The 19,726-nt window shown below is 40.2% G+C and overlaps 1 protein-coding gene across 2 annotated transcripts in view; it reads left to right on the top strand.

Moving 5' to 3' along the window:
* The window catches only part of ADIPOR2 (adiponectin receptor 2), an 83,248-nt gene that overhangs the window by 17,660 nt on the left and 45,862 nt on the right, over positions 1–19,726 (top strand). The gene's annotated exons all lie outside the window — the stretch shown is intronic.

Raw genomic sequence — 19,726 nt, forward strand, 5'->3', positions numbered from 1 at the left:
TAAACACCATGCCACCTGCTGGTCCAGATTCTCATTTATTTTGCGTAAAAGTTTTAGAAATTTGATTCTTTACATTTAGGTCATGATTATGCCTGAAACAAATTTTTTTGATATGCAATGTGAGGCAGGGATTAATTTTTTTAATATCTATACTGAATTACCACAAGCACTGTTAATAGTGTTTTGACATTTTGAATTTTAATTCTTGTAAGCAGGGCATGGTTTCATGTTCAGCACAGTAACACAATCTCTGGGCCACAGTAGTGATTGGTGGATTACCTGATCCAGAAATAGAACCTAGAGGAGTAGATAGATATAACTTGCTTTGTAGCTCTCACCTAAATGTCATTTCTCTTAGCCAGTTATTAAATGGAAGTTGGGTTGCAGACAGTTTCAGGATCTAGTTAAAAGAAAGAGCTGAATTCATGTATTGCTGGTTAATATGCACAGACCTTGGAACTTAGTTCAATTGATCTCGATCTAAAACTTTTTAGGATACTTTATTATTTAGTCATACAGTTGCTGTTAGTCACATCTCTATTCTGAAGTTTGAGACTTTTAATTTTAAGCTAGTTATGTACATGTATTTGAATCTTTTCTGAGATGTTTGATAAAATGCACTATAAATTTCTTTTCTTTTTTTGGAGAGGTTTTTGCTATAGGGTATGTGCATGTGCCAGAAAGACAGACAGAAAGCGAGAAATCACCCCCCAGGGGGGATGGCCACGCCGCAATCCCTTCTCCCCCATTCTCCTCTCAGGATCTTAGGCACGCATGCATGCGCGCCCTGTGTGAGTTTCAAGCCACCGGGTCCAGGACTCGAACTATGGTTGACTACATGGGAGTCCAGCGACATAACCATTACGATAATTGCTGGTCCCAAAATGCACTATAAATTTCTAAGAATGACAACTTTGGGGACCAGCAGATGGCGTGGCAGTTATGTCACTGGACTCCCACGTGGCCAACAGTAGTTTGAGTCCTGGACCTGGTAATTTGCTTTCTCACCTTCCCTTTCTCTCTGTCTCTCTCTGGTGAACACACATGCTTTAATAGCAAACTTAAAAATAATAATAGTAATAATAAAAAAGATTAAATATTTTTTAAAAAGAATGAAAACTTTTTTCACTTGAGAGTTTTAATTATAGTCTAAGAATTGCTTCTGAGGCTTGCGATAGTTATACAGCCTAGGTTTTTCTTTTCCTTTCTCTTCTTTACATTGGCGTTCAGATGATATCCTTGTGAAACTGAGCAATATTGAGAAAGGTATTAGATAACAAGTTTTATTTTTACATTTCTGACTTGTAATTTTGAGAATGGTAATTAACCACTTCCTTGGGTTCTTCATCTGCTGCCTGTGAAAAAATGAAGAAAGGCTGTTTTTGAGGGTACTATGTGAGATGAAGCAGGGTCCTGAATGGTTATTTACCGGTGGGAGAGAACTGCTTTATCACTTTGAAAGTAGGGTTTTGATTTTTTTCTGCAAGGTTGACTGTATGTTATCTGAACAGATTTATTTCCAGATTAGTTGAAACCATGGGTTATGTGATTTTATAGTGCAGATAATTTATGGAGACTGGTCGCTGCATATTTTACGTATTTTGGTTCATTATAAGTATGACAGCTCATATGTGGAGACTTCAAAAAGTGTTTAGGGCCAGCAGCAGTAATGCGTGGTCTGCAGTGCTTGGCCTTGTGGCAAGGTCCTGGGTTCACATCTGGAGGTCTCTGTGTACATGCTAGGCATGCATTTCTGTAACCTGGGCTGGGTGAGCCTGGGTGTGCATCACAATGTGAGGACCCCGATGGGGGTACCTACCTTTCTTTCTCCACTTCTTACTCTGTGTTACTCTCAGTCATGTAAGAAATAAAATAAATGAGTTTTAAAAAGAAGGTGCAAGTTTATTTTGGCACAATTTTTTGAAATCTAATTTTTTTTTTGGAGAGATTTTTGTTATAGGGTATGTGTGATTGGCAGAAAGACAGAGAAAATGAGAAATCACTCTCCAGTAGGGATTGCCACACTACTGTCCCTTTTTCTCTACTCTCCTCTTGGGATTTTGGGCATGCATGCATTTGAATCCCGTGTGATTTTTCAAGCTGCCGGGTCTGGGATTTGAGCCATGGTCAATGATGTGGGAGTCCAGTGCCTTATCCATTATGCTCCCAACTGGCCCATGTAATTTTTTAATAATACACATTTTACATGAATGTTTTGAAGACCTCATGTTTATCCTATTTCAGGATTTCTTTAACTGTAATATTCAGGACTATTGTTCCTTTTTTTTGTATTTGGTTTTGTGTGTGTGTGTGTGTGTGTGTGTGTACTAATCTTTGTCAGAAACAATACTCAAGAGTCCTTGTGTAGTTCTTGTGAAATCATAATGACCATTGTAATATGACTATAAGAATTGTGTAAAGGTGGGGCTCACAGATGGCGTACTGATCACGTCATGGGCACAGCTTTGCCCAGTATACTCAGGAAGGTCTCTGAGCGCAAACTGACAGCTTTTTCCTTGCAGGTCTGTCTTGCACAGTTTGTGTTTTATCACTGCACCACCACCTGGCCCTGGCCCCTTGATAAATTTTGTTAATGTATATACCCAGATAAAACCATCACCCTAGTCAAGATACATAATTTTCATCATATATATATATATGTTATATATATTTTTTTTTTTTTGAGAGACTTTCACTATAGGGCGTGTGCACTTGCCAGACAGAGAGAGACAGAGAGACAGAAAGCGAGAAATCACCCCTCAGGAGGGATGGTCACGCCACAATCCCTTCTCCTCCATTCTCCTCTCAGGATCTTGGGCACGTACGCACATGCGCCCGGCGTGAGTTTAAGCCACCGGGTCCGGGACTCGAACTGCGGTCGACTACATGGGAGTCTAGTGACATAGCCATTATGCTAACTGCTGGTCCCTCATCTTTTTTTTTTTTTAATTAAAAATTTTTTGCTATAAGGTGGATGCAACTCTCCAGAGACAGAAAGAGAGGGAGAAAGTGTTTTTCAAGCTGCCAGGGTTGAGATTTGAACTATCGTTGACCATGTGGCATCTGGCTACCTTAATGACTAGTCCATGGGATTGGCCCTTGGGTTTTCAGCTTTTGCTAATGTGATTAAAGCTGCTGTGAAATTCCTGTGTAAGTCTTTTTGCAGACTTGTATTTTTACTTTTCTGGGTAAATACTTAGGAGTAGAATGTCTGTGATATTCTATAGTATATGTTTGGCATTTTCTTAAGTTAACAGTTTTCTAAATGGTTGTACTGTTTTATCCTCCTATCATTTATATACTAGTTTTCATTAATGTTTAATTTTGTGTTTTTAATTTTAGCCATTCTTTCAGTGTAAGGTACTGTCTCATTGTGGTTTTAGCTAGCATTTTTCTTTTCTTTCTTTTTCTTTTTTTTAAAAAGGATGATTTATTTATTTAATTCGATAGGTTATTATTACTTTTTAAATAGCGAAAGAGAGAAAACTGTTCTAACACCACTTGGTGAAAAGACTACTTTTTCCTCATTGCATTATACTTTGCTGAAAGCCAGTTTTCCATACGTGAGTGTGTCTTAGCCTGCATTCTGTTCTGTGGCATTGATCTCCATGTGTGTACTTACGCCATTACTACACTTTGTAAAGCTTTATAGTAGAATTTGGGTATTCTAGGTCCTTTGCATTTCTGTAAGTTTTAGTGTCCATATCAATTTCTGCCAAAAAGCCTGATGAACTGTAGGTTGGGATTGTGTTGAATATATATAGGTCATTTTGGAGGAAGAATTGTCATCTTAACAATACTGACTCTTCAGTCCTTCAAAATGATAGACCTTTATACTTGTTTGGGTTTTAAAATTTTTCTCAGCAGTGTCGTAGTTATTTGGGTTAAAGTGTTAGACATCTGTTACTAGATTTTAGTTATTTGGGGTACTGAACTTTTTTTTTTTTTTTTTTGGAGAGGTTTTCGCTATAGGGCGCGAGCGCTCGCCAGACAGAGACAGACGACAGACAGAGACAGAAAGCGAGAAATCACCCCCTGGGGGGATGGTCACGCCGCAATCCCTTCTCCTCCATTCTCCTCTCGGGATCTTGGGCACGCACGCACACGCGCCCGGCGTGAGTTCTAAGCCACTGGGTCCGGGACGCGAACCGCGGTCGACTATGTGGGAGTCCAGCGACATAGCCATTACGCTAACTGCTGGTTCCCGGGTACTGAACTTTTAAAACATTTTATTTTGGGGCTAGCAGATGATGTAGCAGTTATGTCATTGGACTCCCACATGACCAACTACAGTTCGAGTTCTGGACTCAGTGACTTGAAACTCAAGCCAGGCGTATGTGTGTTCATGCATGTATTCATGCCCAAGATCCTGGGAGGAGAATGGAGAAGAAGAGATTGAGCCTAGTCTATGCCCCTCGGAGTTGAGTTCTCACTTTCCCTCTCACTGTCTGTCTATGGCACGTGCACTTGCCCTAAGGCAGAACTCCTCTACCCCCCAAAAAAATTTTTTAGTGTTTGTTGCTAGTATGTGGATTAACATTAATTGGTCACTGTAACATAGAGAAATTCATTTTCTTTTTAAGAGAGATTTTTGCTATAAGGCACGTGCCCTCCCCAGAGAGAAAAAGTGAGAAGTCACCCCCTCCCCCCCCGCCACCCCCTCCCCGTGGGGTGATGGCCATGCCACAACCCATTTTCCTTCATTCTCCTTTTGGGATTTTGGGCATGCATGCACAACACGTACCTGGTGTGAGTTTCAAGCTAATGGGTCTGGGACTTGAACTGTGGTCAACTGTGTGGGAGTCCAGTGACGTAACCGTTTCGCCCTCTGCTGGTCCCCAGAAATTCTTTAATAAGTAGTCAGATGGTATTTAATTAGTTCTCACATAACTGGGAAGAAGAACCATATAAAATGAGAAAAGATTATTTCTGAATTTTAATAGGTTATAAATTGGGATGACTGTATGCCTTATTTTACTTTCTCTGGATTTGAAGTTTAAAAGTGCATTTAGACTTTATGGAAAAGTATGCGATAATGTATATGAGTATAGACACAGAGATCTCTTAACAGATGAGAGAGTGTAGTTGTACAGAAGCAGAGTTAAAAACTTAAAAATGGTAAAATGATATTTAGTATTTATATTAAATATAGTACCTTTTTAGATGCCAAGTAGGAAGTGCTTGGGTAGTGTGATTGGAAAGAAGAATCTTGTTTTTTATTTGAGTATATTTTGGCCTACAAGCCTATGACTGACTTAACTATTTTACTTGGTGCATACCATCAGATTTACCATTTCCCAGTCAGTGTTGCTGTCTCCTCTCCTTTGAGCTAGGTCCTTGATACTGTTTCTGCTTTGCTTGCCCAGAAGAATGTGTTCTTAGCAGAGTTTTCTGTTTGTTGATGCTAAAACATGGTGCAAAGGTGAGGACAATTGTCCTCTGAGCTTTGGAGGCTTAACTGTGTGCATTTAGTGTGGGAGTGTCCTTCGTGTTGAGTGTGCTGGTTGGAGAGAATGCAGTATGATTCTGATTGTACATACAGGCATTTGTGTACTAGTAATGAGATGACATTGAAGATTGGCTTTTACCCTTGTGTAGTGTTTTGGATTTGTGAAAACTAAAGACAACCCTTAATAAAGTTTATAAGTAGTCAGTTATTAATGGGACCGGAGACTGGAGCATTTTCAATTTGGCATGGGAGAGACTTAATAATAATATTGTTCTTAGTCATTATGTAAGAGATGTTAATATTTGGATTTAATCTTTGATTCTTTGTAATGCGGCATTCCGAACATTCTTTTTTTTTTTTTTTGAGAGAGGTTTTTCCTCTATAGGGCTATAGGGCGCGTGTGCTCGCCAGACAGAGACATAGAGACAGAAAGCGAGAAATCACCCCCCAAGGGGGGGATGGTCACACTGCAATCCCTTCTCCTCCATTCTCCTCTCGGGATCTTGGACACGCACACACACGCGCCCAGCGTGAGTTTTAAGCCACCGGATCTGGGACGCGAACCGTGGTTGACTATGTGGGAGTCCAGCGACATAGCCATTACACTAACTGCTGGTTCCCCTAACATTCTTGATTAAAAGGCTAGTGAAAAAAATTGCTTTTATTGATACAATTATATTAGAACTACTTCGCAGAAAGAGTATGAGATTTCAAGTTTAGAAAATTACTGTACTCTGCTTTAAAATTTTATTCTTGGGTCCAGCAGAGGGTGTAATGGTTATGTTGCATGACTCCTACATAGTTGATCATGGTTTGAGTCCTGGACTGGCAACTTAAAAAACAAAAACTAATGGCTGGTGCATGTTCGTGTGTGTCCAAGATCCTGAGAGGAGAATGGAGAAGGGATTGCAGCATGGCCATCCCCCTTTGGGGGTGATCTCTTGCTTTCTGTCTCTGCTGAGTGCATGGCACATGCAAAAATCTCTCTCTAAACAAACAAAAAACCCTCATGCCAGGTGCATGTGCGTGTGTGCCCAAGATCCCAAGAGGAGAATCAAGAAGGGATTGCGGTGTAGCCATCCCCTGGAGGAGCATTTTTCGCTCTCTTTCTCTGCCTCTCCGGCGAGCACATGCACCTTATAGCAAAAATCTGTCTAAAACAAAAATTTAAAAAGTCAGATTTATGGAGGTATTTCTTATAGTCTGTAATATTAACCTTTTTTCCATGTGAGAAACATACACACACATACACAATGTTAACCCTAACAGGGTCTTCACATCATGACCTAACCCCAGCCTCAGCCAGCCAGGGTTATGGGCATACACTTGCCCCCAACACGTATGGAGGGATTTCAGGATTTGAATCCAGGAATTTCCCATGTGGTTTAAGCATCACAGAGTGTTGTGTTACCAGTGAACCATGCTGTCCTAAATTCACTAGAGAGTGCATGTTCTCACTGGGGAGGCAGAGAAAGGGGAAGTGAGAAATTGCCCCCCAGGGGGTATGGCCATACCATAATCCTTTCTCCTCTTGGGATTTAGGGAATTCATGAATGTGTTTTTCAAGCCACCAGGACATGACTCAAAACCTTGCAGTCAACCAAGTGAGATCCAGCTGCCTTAACCTCTGTGCTATCTCTGGGCCTCACAGTAACTACTTTTTACCTGGAGCCTTTTCTCTGAAATGTTCCGAGTATTTGGGGAAGGACTCCAGCTTTAATCAGACTTTTTGTTGTTTTCTGGTATGTACCAAAGTTCCATGTTCCTTCTTTATTTATTTATTTATTTATTTATTTATTTAAAAAGATTATTGCCTGTAGGGCACATGCACTCACCGGAGAAACAGAGATACAGAAAGTGAGAAATTACCTCCCGGGGGAATGGCCACACCACAATCCCTTTGTTCTCCTCTTGGGATTTTGGGCATGCACATGCACGCATCTGGCATGTTTTAAGCCACCAAGCCCTGGACTCAAACTGTGGTCGACTGTGTGGGAGTCCAGCAACATAACCACTATGCCATCTGCTGGTCCCTCTTCCTCATTTCTTGACTGTTTAGTATAGTCATTGTTGTAAAGTAGAGTGTACTTTCAGTTTTGTATAAAACTTTGTTTTGACACTTAAATACTATAATGCATTTATTTGAGAACAGCTTATGTTTTATTCAAGCATAAAGAGTTTTTGGTAAGAAGCATTGGCTTAGATGTCAGGCAGAATAGGTTGAATCCTGACTCTGTTACTTATTAACTGTATCAATTTAGATGAGTTAATTGCAGTGTCACTGGCCATTTTGTCATCTGTCAAATGGGAAAAATAATCATACCTATCTCCTAGGATTGCCATAAGGATTAAACAGATAACCCACAGGAAATGTTCTTTGCACATAGTAAGCACTTGGTGCATGCTAGCTGTTCCTGTATCATTATCTTCGTGATTATCATCCAGCAAACGTTTTTGAGCATCTGCTTTGCTAGGTATTGGGAATACAAAAAGTAAACTCTAAAGGCTTCCTAATACTAAGAAGTTTCACAGTTCTGGAGGGGGAGGCAGATAAACACAGTGAATTGGACAGGTGATCTACCAGAAGAAACAAATGAGAAGAATAAAGGGGTTAGTGTTGCAAGCACACTTGTCTTTGGCAAGCACACTTCTTCCCCTGAACTTACTCTGGAACTGTTAGTAGTTTTCTATTCACTTACTTGGCAAATATTTACTGAATACACTTGCTGTGTGCCAGTTGCTATTTAGGTGCTGAAAATATAGGAGTAAAAGGAAGATGATTGCTTTGCTCTTTGGAGCTTTCAGTCTGGTGGGAAAAGACCTGTTATAAGATATCAGAGACAAGTGCTGTGGAGGAGGTTAAAAGACAGTGTAACAAGGAGTGACTGAGTGGTTGCTTTAGAGTGTGTCTTCAGGGACTCTTGGGATAGATGATCTTTATTCATTTATTTTTAAAGAATAATTTATTTGGGGCCAGCAGATGGTGTAGGGGTTCCATGGCTAGATTTCCACATGGCTGATTGCAGTTTAAGTCCCAGGCCTGGTGGCTTGAAAATCATGCTGGGAGCATGCATGTGTGTGCCCAAGATCCTGAGAAGAGAACGAAGAGATTGCAGTGTGGCCATCCCCCCTGAGGGTTGATTTCTCACTTTCTGTCTCTGTCTCTCTCTGTGAATCTGGCAAGTATATGGGCCCTATAGCAAAAATCTCTAATAAAAAATAATTACTTATTTAATTGTATTTATTATTATGTTTTAATTTGACCAGAGAGAGACAGGGAGAGAGGGAGGGGAAAAGGGAGAAAGCAGCAAGCTATCAGGTCTGGTACTCAAACCCCGGTGTGTGCTTCCCTCGACTGGAAGCCTGAGTAGTATGGGACGCTCCACATGGAGGAGTCTGTATGTTGTGCCTGTTTCCTCTTTCAGATGTCAATAAGGGAAAACATACACATTTGAAACCACTAAGAAGGTGGAATGGACATTTTTTTTTTAAGATGGAATAATTTATTTGAGCACTAGTATCAGCCAGGATATTAAAATGTACCAGGTTTCCTTTCAAGTACTAGATAATTTTTTTTTAATCACCTCAAAAGAAGTACTAAATATATTCTAAATATATTCTGCCTGTTGAAATCCTTACAGAAACTTGCTGGATGATTTCTGTCACAATTAATTGGCAAGGAAAGGGGTTGGGCCTCTTAAAATTTAATGTTTAGAAAGCTGAAGTTGATAGGAAGGGGCATCCGTAGGGGAGAAGGGTTCCTCTGGGCACTGTCACGTTTTTCTATGCAATCATGACTTTCCCCACCACCCAGTATTATTTCTTGCTGTTTTCACAGCTAACCTTTGTGAACTTTGGATACTTTTGTGTATGTATTTGTTACTTTAATAAAAACTCTCTTCTCTTTAGGGGGCTGACATGGTCTTTGAAAATGGCTCCCTATTCCCTTGATGTGCATGACCCCACAAAGTCATGCACATCAAGAGGTTCAAGTCTTCATGTTCACTTTAAGAACACCTGTGAAACTGCCCAGGCCATCAAGGGTGTGCATGTCTGAAAAGCCACCAAGTATATGAAGGATATTACTTTACAGAAGCTGTGTGTGCCATTTCATCATTAGAGTGGTGGGGTTGCTAAATGTGCCCAGGCCAAACAGTGGGGCTGGATACAGAGTTGGTGGTCCAGAAAGAGAGCTGCATTTTTGCTGCCCATGTTTAAAAATGCAGAGTCATGCTGAGCATAAGGGTTAGATGTAGACTGTCTGATCATTGAGCACATTCAGGTGAACAAAGCACCCAAGATGCACCGTCATACGTACAGAGCTCATGTCATACGTACGGTGGGATTAACCCATACACGAGCTCCCCCTGCCACATCGAGATGACCCTCACTGAGAAGGAGCAGGTTGTTCCTAAACCAGAGGGGAAGTTGCACAGAAGAAAAAGTTAATCCCAGAATAAACTGAAGAAACAAAAAACTTAGGGCACAGGAGAAAAGCATAAAATAAATGTAGATAAAAGTAAACTAAAAAGGTTTACTGGACAGACAGTATATAGTACCATAATTTATTTTCCTGAAGTGCAGCCTTGATTATCTTATTTGCCAGTTCATAAAATCTTAATTTGATACCCTTTTTCTTTATAAGATGTATGTTCTCTTGGCTCTCAATTGAGCACTTTAAAAAAAGAAAAAGCTTATCCACCTAATTTAATTGATAATTTGACTTAAAAATTTTTTGTTTTCATATATTCCCAAAGTAAGGATCAATGAATTGATATTGACAGATGATTATCAACTGTTCTTTATGATATTAATCATCTATTAGTAAACCTGTAGAAATAGGATAGATTTTGAATATGAGGAGCCTGAAAGCTGAGATTCAGACTCTGTTCTACTAGTTACCAGTTATGTGTTTGTTCCCCAAAGTGCGTCTTGGTTTATTTTGCATGTTATATGTGGAGTCTAATATCTCTATTTTAGGTACTTAAATGAATTAATTTCTATATATAATTTATAAGATGAAGCTTCTGGCATACTAAGTTGTATCTGCTCTTACTATTTTTTGTTTGTTTGTTTAATTTTAAAATTAAATAACATGGAGTTTACCATTTTGGTCATTGTAAAGTTTACAATTTAGTAGCATTAAGCACACACTCAGTATCATGTGGGTGTATCTGTTTCTAAAACTTCTTCACAGGAAACAGAGGCCATTCGGCAGTAATTCCGCCTTCCTGCTCAGCCTCTGCTCTGCCTCATGAGTGTTACTTGAATAGAACCTTTTCTAAATAGGATCGTGTAATATTTGTCCTTTTTATAGCTGGTTGTGTTTTACTTAGCATAATGTTTTCAAGGTTCATCAGTGTTGCAGCATGAATCAAAACTTCATTTCTTTTTATGGCTCAATAATATTTACTGTATGTTTATACCACTTTTTGTTATCCACTTACCTATTGGTAAACATTTGGTTTGCTTCTACCTTTTAAATGTTGGGAATATGCTGTTTGAACATTGATTTACAGGTATCTGTCTAATTCCTTGCTTTCAGTTCTCTTAGATATATACCCAGGAGTGAAATTTGGTGAATTGCATAGTAATTTCAGGCTTGACTTTATTTATTTATTTATTTATTTTTCCATACAGTGCATTCACTTGCTAAAGACAGAGAGGGAAAGTAAGAAATCCTCCTTCTCCCTGTGGGGAGATGGCTATATCAGGTTCCCTTTTCCTCTGTTTTCCTCTTGGGATTTTGGGCACCCCAGCGCACGCATCTGGTATGATTTTTTTTTTTTTCCCCCTTTCCCCAAACCACTAGGTCTGGGACTCAAGTCCTGGTCAGCCATGTGGGAATCCAGAACCTTAACCATCATGCCATCTGCTGACCCCCAGGTTTAACTGTTGTTTTTGCATCATAGCCATTGTCATATTTTGGCAAAATGAGATTTTTTAGAAAGTTTTGGTCTCCAGTTGCTATTAAGTGTTTGTATACATACTTTACTGAGAAGCCGTTTTCTTGCATTGAAATTTGTGGTGTAGAGTATTATGTGTAATATGGCGGAGCTGCTCTTGCCTGCTTTTTTATTTAATTTTTTTTTTTTAAACTAGAAGGGCACATGTACTCACCAGAGAGAGGGAAAGGAGAAAGCATTCCCCATGGGATATAGTTGTGCTGCAGTCCCTTATCCTTCATTTCTCCCTCCTTTTGGAATTTTGGGTGTGCATGCACATGTGCCCAGCATGTTTCTCAGCCCACCAGTTCAGGATTTGAAACACGTGACTGGCTATGCCATATCTGACTGCCTTAACCACTAGGCTGTTGAGCTAGCCCCAAATATTTTTCTTTTTCTTTCTTTCTTTGTTTTTTTAATTTTTAAAGTTTTTTTTTTGTTATAGGCCACATACACTTGTAGTGAAGGGTGGGGGGGAGTAAGTGAGAATCATCCCTCAGAGGAGATGGACATGCCACAGTCCTTCTTCATTCTCTTGTCAGAACTTTGGGCACCCCTCCCCACGCACATGCACACATACATGTTCTAGGTGTGATTTTTCAAGCGAGGTCTAGGACTTAAACCATGAAGACTACATGGGATCCAGTTGCCTTAATCTCCATGCCATCTGCTGGCCATCAGCTTCAAACTTAATTTTGAGATAATCATAGATTTATATGCAATTGTAAAAAAAAAAAACCAAAAAAATAGTAGAGATTCCCCCATATGCTTTGCTCAGTTTTTGCCACTGGCAAAACTTTTTTTTTTTTTTGAGAGATTTTCACTGTAGGGCGCGGGGGCGCGCCAGACAGACAGAGAGAGACATAGAGACAGAAAGCGAGAAATCACCCCCCAGGGGGGATGGTCACGCCTGGATACAGAGTTGGTGGTCCAGAAAGAGAGCTGCATTTTTGCTGCCCATGTTTAAAAATGCAGAGTCATGCTGAGCATAAGGGTTAGATGTAGACTGTCTGATCATTGAGCACATTCAGGTGAACAAAGCACCCAAGATGCACCGTCATACGTACAGAGCTCATGTCATACGTACGGTGGGATTAACCCATACACGAGCTCCCCCTGCCACATCGAGATGACCCTCACTGAGAAGGAGCAGGTTGTTCCTAAACCAGAGGGGAAGTTGCACAGAAGAAAAAGTTAATCCCAGAATAAACTGAAGAAACAAAAAACTTAGGGCACAGGAGAAAAGCATAAAATAAATGTAGATAAAAGTAAACTAAAAAGGTTTACTGGACAGACAGTATATAGTACCATAATTTATTTTCCTGAAGTGCAGCCTTGATTATCTTATTTGCCAGTTCATAAAATCTTAATTTGATACCCTTTTTCTTTATAAGATGTATGTTCTCTTGGCTCTCAATTGAGCACTTTAAAAAAAGAAAAAGCTTATCCACCTAATTTAATTGATAATTTGACTTAAAAATTTTTTGTTTTCATATATTCCCAAAGTAAGGATCAATGAATTGATATTGACAGATGATTATCAACTGTTCTTTATGATATTAATCATCTATTAGTAAACCTGTAGAAATAGGATAGATTTTGAATATGAGGAGCCTGAAAGCTGAGATTCAGACTCTGTTCTACTAGTTACCAGTTATGTGTTTGTTCCCCAAAGTGCGTCTTGGTTTATTTTGCATGTTATATGTGGAGTCTAATATCTCTATTTTAGGTACTTAAATGAATTAATTTCTATATATAATTTATAAGATGAAGCTTCTGGCATACTAAGTTGTATCTGCTCTTACTATTTTTTGTTTGTTTGTTTAATTTTAAAATTAAATAACATGGAGTTTACCATTTTGGTCATTGTAAAGTTTACAATTTAGTAGCATTAAGCACACACTCAGTATCATGTGGGTGTATCTGTTTCTAAAACTTCTTCACAGGAAACAGAGGCCATTCGGCAGTAATTCCGCCTTCCTGCTCAGCCTCTGCTCTGCCTCATGAGTGTTACTTGAATAGAACCTTTTCTAAATAGGATCGTGTAATATTTGTCCTTTTTATAGCTGGTTGTGTTTTACTTAGCATAATGTTTTCAAGGTTCATCAGTGTTGCAGCATGAATCAAAACTTCATTTCTTTTTATGGCTCAATAATATTTACTGTATGTTTATACCACTTTTTGTTATCCACTTACCTATTGGTAAACATTTGGTTTGCTTCTACCTTTTAAATGTTGGGAATATGCTGTTTGAACATTGATTTACAGGTATCTGTCTAATTCCTTGCTTTCAGTTCTCTTAGATATATACCCAGGAGTGAAATTTGGTGAATTGCATAGTAATTTCAGGCTTGACTTTATTTATTTATTTATTTATTTTTCCATACAGTGCATTCACTTGCTAAAGACAGAGAGGGAAAGTAAGAAATCCTCCTTCTCCCTGTGGGGAGATGGCTATATCAGGTTCCCTTTTCCTCTGTTTTCCTCTTGGGATTTTGGGCACCCCAGCGCACGCATCTGGTATGATTTTTTTTTTTTTCCCCCTTTCCCCAAACCACTAGGTCTGGGACTCAAGTCCTGGTCAGCCATGTGGGAATCCAGAACCTTAACCATCATGCCATCTGCTGACCCCCAGGTTTAACTGTTGTTTTTGCATCATAGCCATTGTCATATTTTGGCAAAATGAGATTTTTTAGAAAGTTTTGGTCTCCAGTTGCTATTAAGTGTTTGTATACATACTTTACTGAGAAGCCGTTTTCTTGCATTGAAATTTGTGGTGTAGAGTATTATGTGTAATATGGCGGAGCTGCTCTTGCCTGCTTTTTTATTTAATTTTTTTTTTTTAAACTAGAAGGGCACATGTACTCACCAGAGAGAGGGAAAGGAGAAAGCATTCCCCATGGGATATAGTTGTGCTGCAGTCCCTTATCCTTCATTTCTCCCTCCTTTTGGAATTTTGGGTGTGCATGCACATGTGCCCAGCATGTTTCTCAGCCCACCAGTTCAGGATTTGAAACACGTGACTGGCTATGCCATATCTGACTGCCTTAACCACTAGGCTGTTGAGCTAGCCCCAAATATTTTTCTTTTTCTTTCTTTCTTTGTTTTTTTAATTTTTAAAGTTTTTTTTTTGTTATAGGCCACATACACTTGTAGTGAAGGGTGGGGGGGAGTAAGTGAGAATCATCCCTCAGAGGAGATGGACATGCCACAGTCCTTCTTCATTCTCTTGTCAGAACTTTGGGCACCCCTCCCCACGCACATGCACACATACATGTTCTAGGTGTGATTTTTCAAGCGAGGTCTAGGACTTAAACCATGAAGACTACATGGGATCCAGTTGCCTTAATCTCCATGCCATCTGCTGGCCATCAGCTTCAAACTTAATTTTGAGATAATCATAGATTTATATGCAATTGTAAAAAAAAAAAACCAAAAAAATAGTAGAGATTCCCCCATATGCTTTGCTCAGTTTTTGCCACTGGCAAAACTTTTTTTTTTTTTTGGAGAGATTTTCACTGTAGGGCGCGTGTGCTCGCCAGACAGACAGAGAGAGACATAGAGACAGAAAGCGAGAAATCACCCCCCAGGGGGGATGGTCACGCCGCAATCCCTTTTCCTCCATTCTCCTCTCGGGATCTTGGGCACGCACACACACGCGCCCGGCGTGAGTTTTAAGCCACCGGATCCGGGACACGAACCGCGGTCGACTACGTGGGAGTCCAGCGACATAGCCATTACGCTAACTGCTGGTTCCCCCACTGGCAAAACTTTTGTAACTATATTACATGTTGAATATTCCTTATCTGAAATGTTTCAGGTTTGGATTTTTTTGAAATTTTTGAATATCTGCATGTACATAATGAGATATCTTGGGGAGGGACCCAAGTCAAAACAAGATTCATTTGTTTCACACACACCTTACACACATAGCCTGAGATAATTACATGCAATATTTTCGTATTGTGGTATTGTAATTGCAGCCTAGCACATGAGATCAGGTGTAGAATTTACCACTTGTGGTGTCATGTTGGTGCTCAAAAGGTTTCAGATTTGGGGCACTTTGGATTTGCACATTTGGAGTGTCCAGTGCGTGTAGTATTTCAGTCATGATAGTAGTGTTGATACCGTCTAGACACAAAACATTTCTTCACTCCAAGGATCCTGCATGAGGCCTTGTTGTGTTCACACCCAATTCCTTCCCACCCCAATTGCCGTCCCTTGCTCTAACTTCTTTTTTTAAGAGATTTTTGTCATAGGACTTGTGTGCTCTCTGGAGAGACCGAGAGAGAGAGAGACAGAAAGCAAGAAATCACCCACCAGCGGGGTGGCCACCCCTCAATCCCGTATCCTTTCTCCTCTCAGGACTTTGGGCACACAGGCACACACGCCCAGTGTGAGTTTTAAGCTGCTGGGTCTGGGACTCTAACTGCAGTCCACTACATGGGAGTCCAGTGACGTATCCATTATGCCATCTACTGGTTCCCCCTTTAATTTCTAAATAGATCTGCACTCCTTGTCTTGCATATGGTATTTACTTAGCGCAAAGTACCTTTTCCCTTCTCTGCTTGGCAAACTCCAATTTGGTGGTTAAAATCCAGCTCAGGTGTTCTTTCCTCTGTTAAACCTTCATCATTTCTTTTAGGCCGAATTAGTGATTTCTACATCTCTACTCCTAGAGCATATGGGTCAAATGTTTCTCTGACGTTTTGAAGTTTTTTATTCTGTCACCTTATTGTGACAGAAATGCTGTCTTCTGGGAAGAGAGCCTTAGCAGAAATTTAAATTAAATTAAAATTTTTATTTTGTGACCTGTGAAGTAACAATCACTATCTTCTGTGAAGATAGTCTTAACAGAAATTTAAAATAAGCCATTCTATGCTTATGCATAGAATTAGTTTATGAGAACCTCTTTTTAAACAGTTTTTAAATTAAGTTTTTAGTTTTTGCTACTGAGCGTGCACTTGACAGAGACAGAGAGATATCAAGAGAGAAGGTGAGGGACCAGCAGTTAGCGTAATGGCTGTTTCGCTGGACTCCCATGTAGTCGACCACGGTTCACGTCCTGGACCCTGAGCCTTAAAACTCACGCTGGGCGCGTGTGCAAGTGTGCCCAAGATACCGAGAGGAGAATGAAGAAGGGATTGTGGCGTGGCCATCCCCCCCGGGGGGGTGGTTTCTCGCTTTCTCTCTCTGTCTCTCTCTGTCTGGCGAGCGCACGTTCCCTACGGCAAAAACCTCTCCCAAAAAAATAGAAGAGAGAAGGTGAGAAATCACCCTTCCACAGGGAGGATGGCCACTCCACAGTCCCTTCTTCTCCAGTCTCCTTGGGATTTTGGGCATGTACGCACAAGCACTCAGAGATTCTCAAGCTGCGAGACGAGCTCAAACTGTGCAGTTGGCCTTGGGGAGCCGGCTGCCTCAACCTCTACGCCGTTTGCTGGCCTGAGGACATACTTTTTAGGGAGAGTAGTTGGGTTAATAGCATGTTCGAATGTCTCTTCCAAAACATATTTTAGGTATAATTATTCACTCAATCAAGGATATTTAATCTATTGATAGATATTGGTGGGAGGGGCTTTGCAATTGAGGAAGTTTAAGAATTGAACAACTCATGGATAGTATTTTCTTTCCTCATCATCGCTTCAGCTACACTGATAGATTGAAGGACAGTAGATCCGCCCTACTTGCTGAAAACCCAGCAGTCAAATCTGTGTAGGGTTTCCACTTCTATTTATAGACTCAGAGCAACTTTTAGTTATTTGTTCCTTTCTGCCAGCTGTTTTCTGTTTGTGTTAGGGTTTTTTTTTTTTTTAATTTTAAAGCTCAATACATTGAAATTTTTTTTGTTTTTTTAGAGATTTTTTGCTATAGGGTGTGTGCACTCACTGGAGAGACAGAGACAGAAAACGAGAATCACCCCCTGGCGGGGGTGGCCACACTGCAGTCCCTTCTCTGGATTGGGCACACATACACATGCTATGATTTTCAGGCTGCCAGGTCTGGGACTCAAACCATGGTTAGCCACGTAGGACTCCACTGCCTTAGCCACTATGCTATCTGCTGGTGTCAAGTATTTGTAGAATTTTGAGCAATGAAAATTTTCAGTCAGTGGAATAAAGATAAACTCTCCTGATTTTCAGATAGTGACACTTTGAAGTCTTTCTGTTTTCCATCTCACTCTCTTTTACTTAAAGCAAATAAAGCCAGTTCCAAATACTTTTTATGTACCCTTAGCAAGACAGTAGCTTGTGTAAGGATAGCAGTGCAGTGCATTCCTAATTCTTTATTCGCTCTGCTTTATCTAATTTTTCCCCCAAATCTATAGTAACCCTGGAGAAACTTGACTTCTTCCTCCCCTCTGCCCCACCCCCTGAGATTTTTGCTAGACTGCATGTGTGCTTGCCAGAGAGACAAAAAGCAAGGAATCACCCCTGAGGGGTGACAGCCATGCAGCAGTCCCTTCTCCTCTGTTCTCTTGGGATTTTGGGTGTCTGGTGTGATTTTCAGGCTGCCAGGTCTGGCACTCAAACGAGTCAGCCATGTGGGAATCGGGTGCCTTAACTGCTATGCTAACTGCTGGCTCCTGGGAAACTCGACTTTGAATGCTTGAATGTCCAGGCAGTAGATATTCATGATACAGAATGACATTGCATATCAAGACTATTTGGTTTCCTCATTCTTCATAGAATGTGCTGGAGGTGTGAGGACAGGTTAATTTCTTTTTTTGGAGAGATTTTCACTGTAGGGCGCGTGCGCTCGCCAGACAGACAGAGAGAGACACAGAGACAGAAAGTGAGAAATCACCCCCCAGGGGGGATGGTCACGCCGCAATCCCTTCTCCTCCATTCTCCTCTCGGGATCTTGGGCACGCACGCACACGCGCCCGGCGTGAGTTTTAAGCCACCGGGTCCGGGACACGAACCGCGGTCGACTACGTGGGAGTCCAGTGACATAGCCATTACGCTAACTGCTGGTTCCCCAGGTTAATTTCTTGACCCCTGGAATTATACTATAATGAATATTGGAACTCTGGCTTTTTATGTGGATTACTTATTAGTTTTTCTAGAAAGTAAAAATTTCTAGAATATTTTGACTTGGTAGGCTTTTTCATTGTTAAAGAAAATTGTTTAAAATCATTAAATATTAGGTAGTTGTGTTTCATAGTAACTTTTTCTTTAAGAAATGATAGGTATAAGAGAGGGAGATTTATGGGGAACTTTGAAATTACCCTAGCTGCTTTGAAATTCCTAGCTGCTAATTGAGTAGACTGAAACCAACTGACAGTTATGGATACCCTCCCCCTTCCCTCTAAGATATATGGTGTACTAATTGAAGTTGCCCAACTTTTGTTTGTTTTTAAGTCTCAGATGGGTAGTATACAGGGTCTTCGGTTTTATATAGGTGAAACTAGGATTGAAGTGCTTTTCCCTTTGGAGACTGGGCAGCTGGTGCAGACTTAGCCAGAATTGCGTTTTCCTTGTTTCTTTACAGAAAACTTGACCTCGATTTATTATATCATCAAAATACCAATTTTATTGAAGATAAATTAATATAACAACAAAAGATAAATTTAGAATGAAAGAACTCACCCACTTGTCTACTATTCTACCCAAATGGTTTTTTTTTTTTAAATCATTTTAAATGCATATTTCTCTCTCAAAAAAAAAATTAGTAGACTTTTTGGAGTAGTTTTAGGTTTATAGGAAAATCAGATGGATAGTGCAAGTTCCTTTATACTCTTAGCCCCTACTTGTTTCCCCTATCATTAGCAGCTTGCACTGGTGTGGTATATTTATTGCAAGTGATGAGCCTACACTGGTACATCATAAATCAAATTCTGTAGTTTCTGCTCATTCTTTGTGTTGTACGTAATGTTGGTTTTGACAAACATGGGACTGATTACCATTGCAGTATCATAGAGTATAATTGTCCCTCAGTACAGGGTGGTGGAGGTGGTGGTAAGATTGGTTTCGGGACTCTCTCCTCTTGTGGATACTCTCAAGTCCTTAATACAAAGTGATGTAGTTACATAAAACCTGTTAGGTTGTCAGGAAAGTCATGATGTAATTTTCTATGTTTTTCTGTGTAAGAATGCATTGTGACTTTCTTGATGACCCTATATTTACAACCTCCGAAGTCATCCATAGATTACTTGTAATACCTAATACAGAGTAAGCACTGTGAAAGCACTTGTTATGCTGTACTGTTTAGGGAATAATGATAAAAGCTGTACATGTTTAGTGTAGATGCAGCCCATTCCCCCTCCCCCCCAGTATTTTTGATCTGTGCTTGCTTGACTCTGTGATGCAGGACTTGCAGATGCAGGTGT

The sequence above is a fragment of the Tupaia chinensis genome, unplaced genomic scaffold (assembly GCF_000334495.1).
Source record: "Tupaia chinensis unplaced genomic scaffold, TupChi_1.0 Scaffold141530_1, whole genome shotgun sequence".
Taxonomy (NCBI): Eukaryota; Metazoa; Chordata; class Mammalia; order Scandentia; family Tupaiidae; genus Tupaia; species Tupaia belangeri.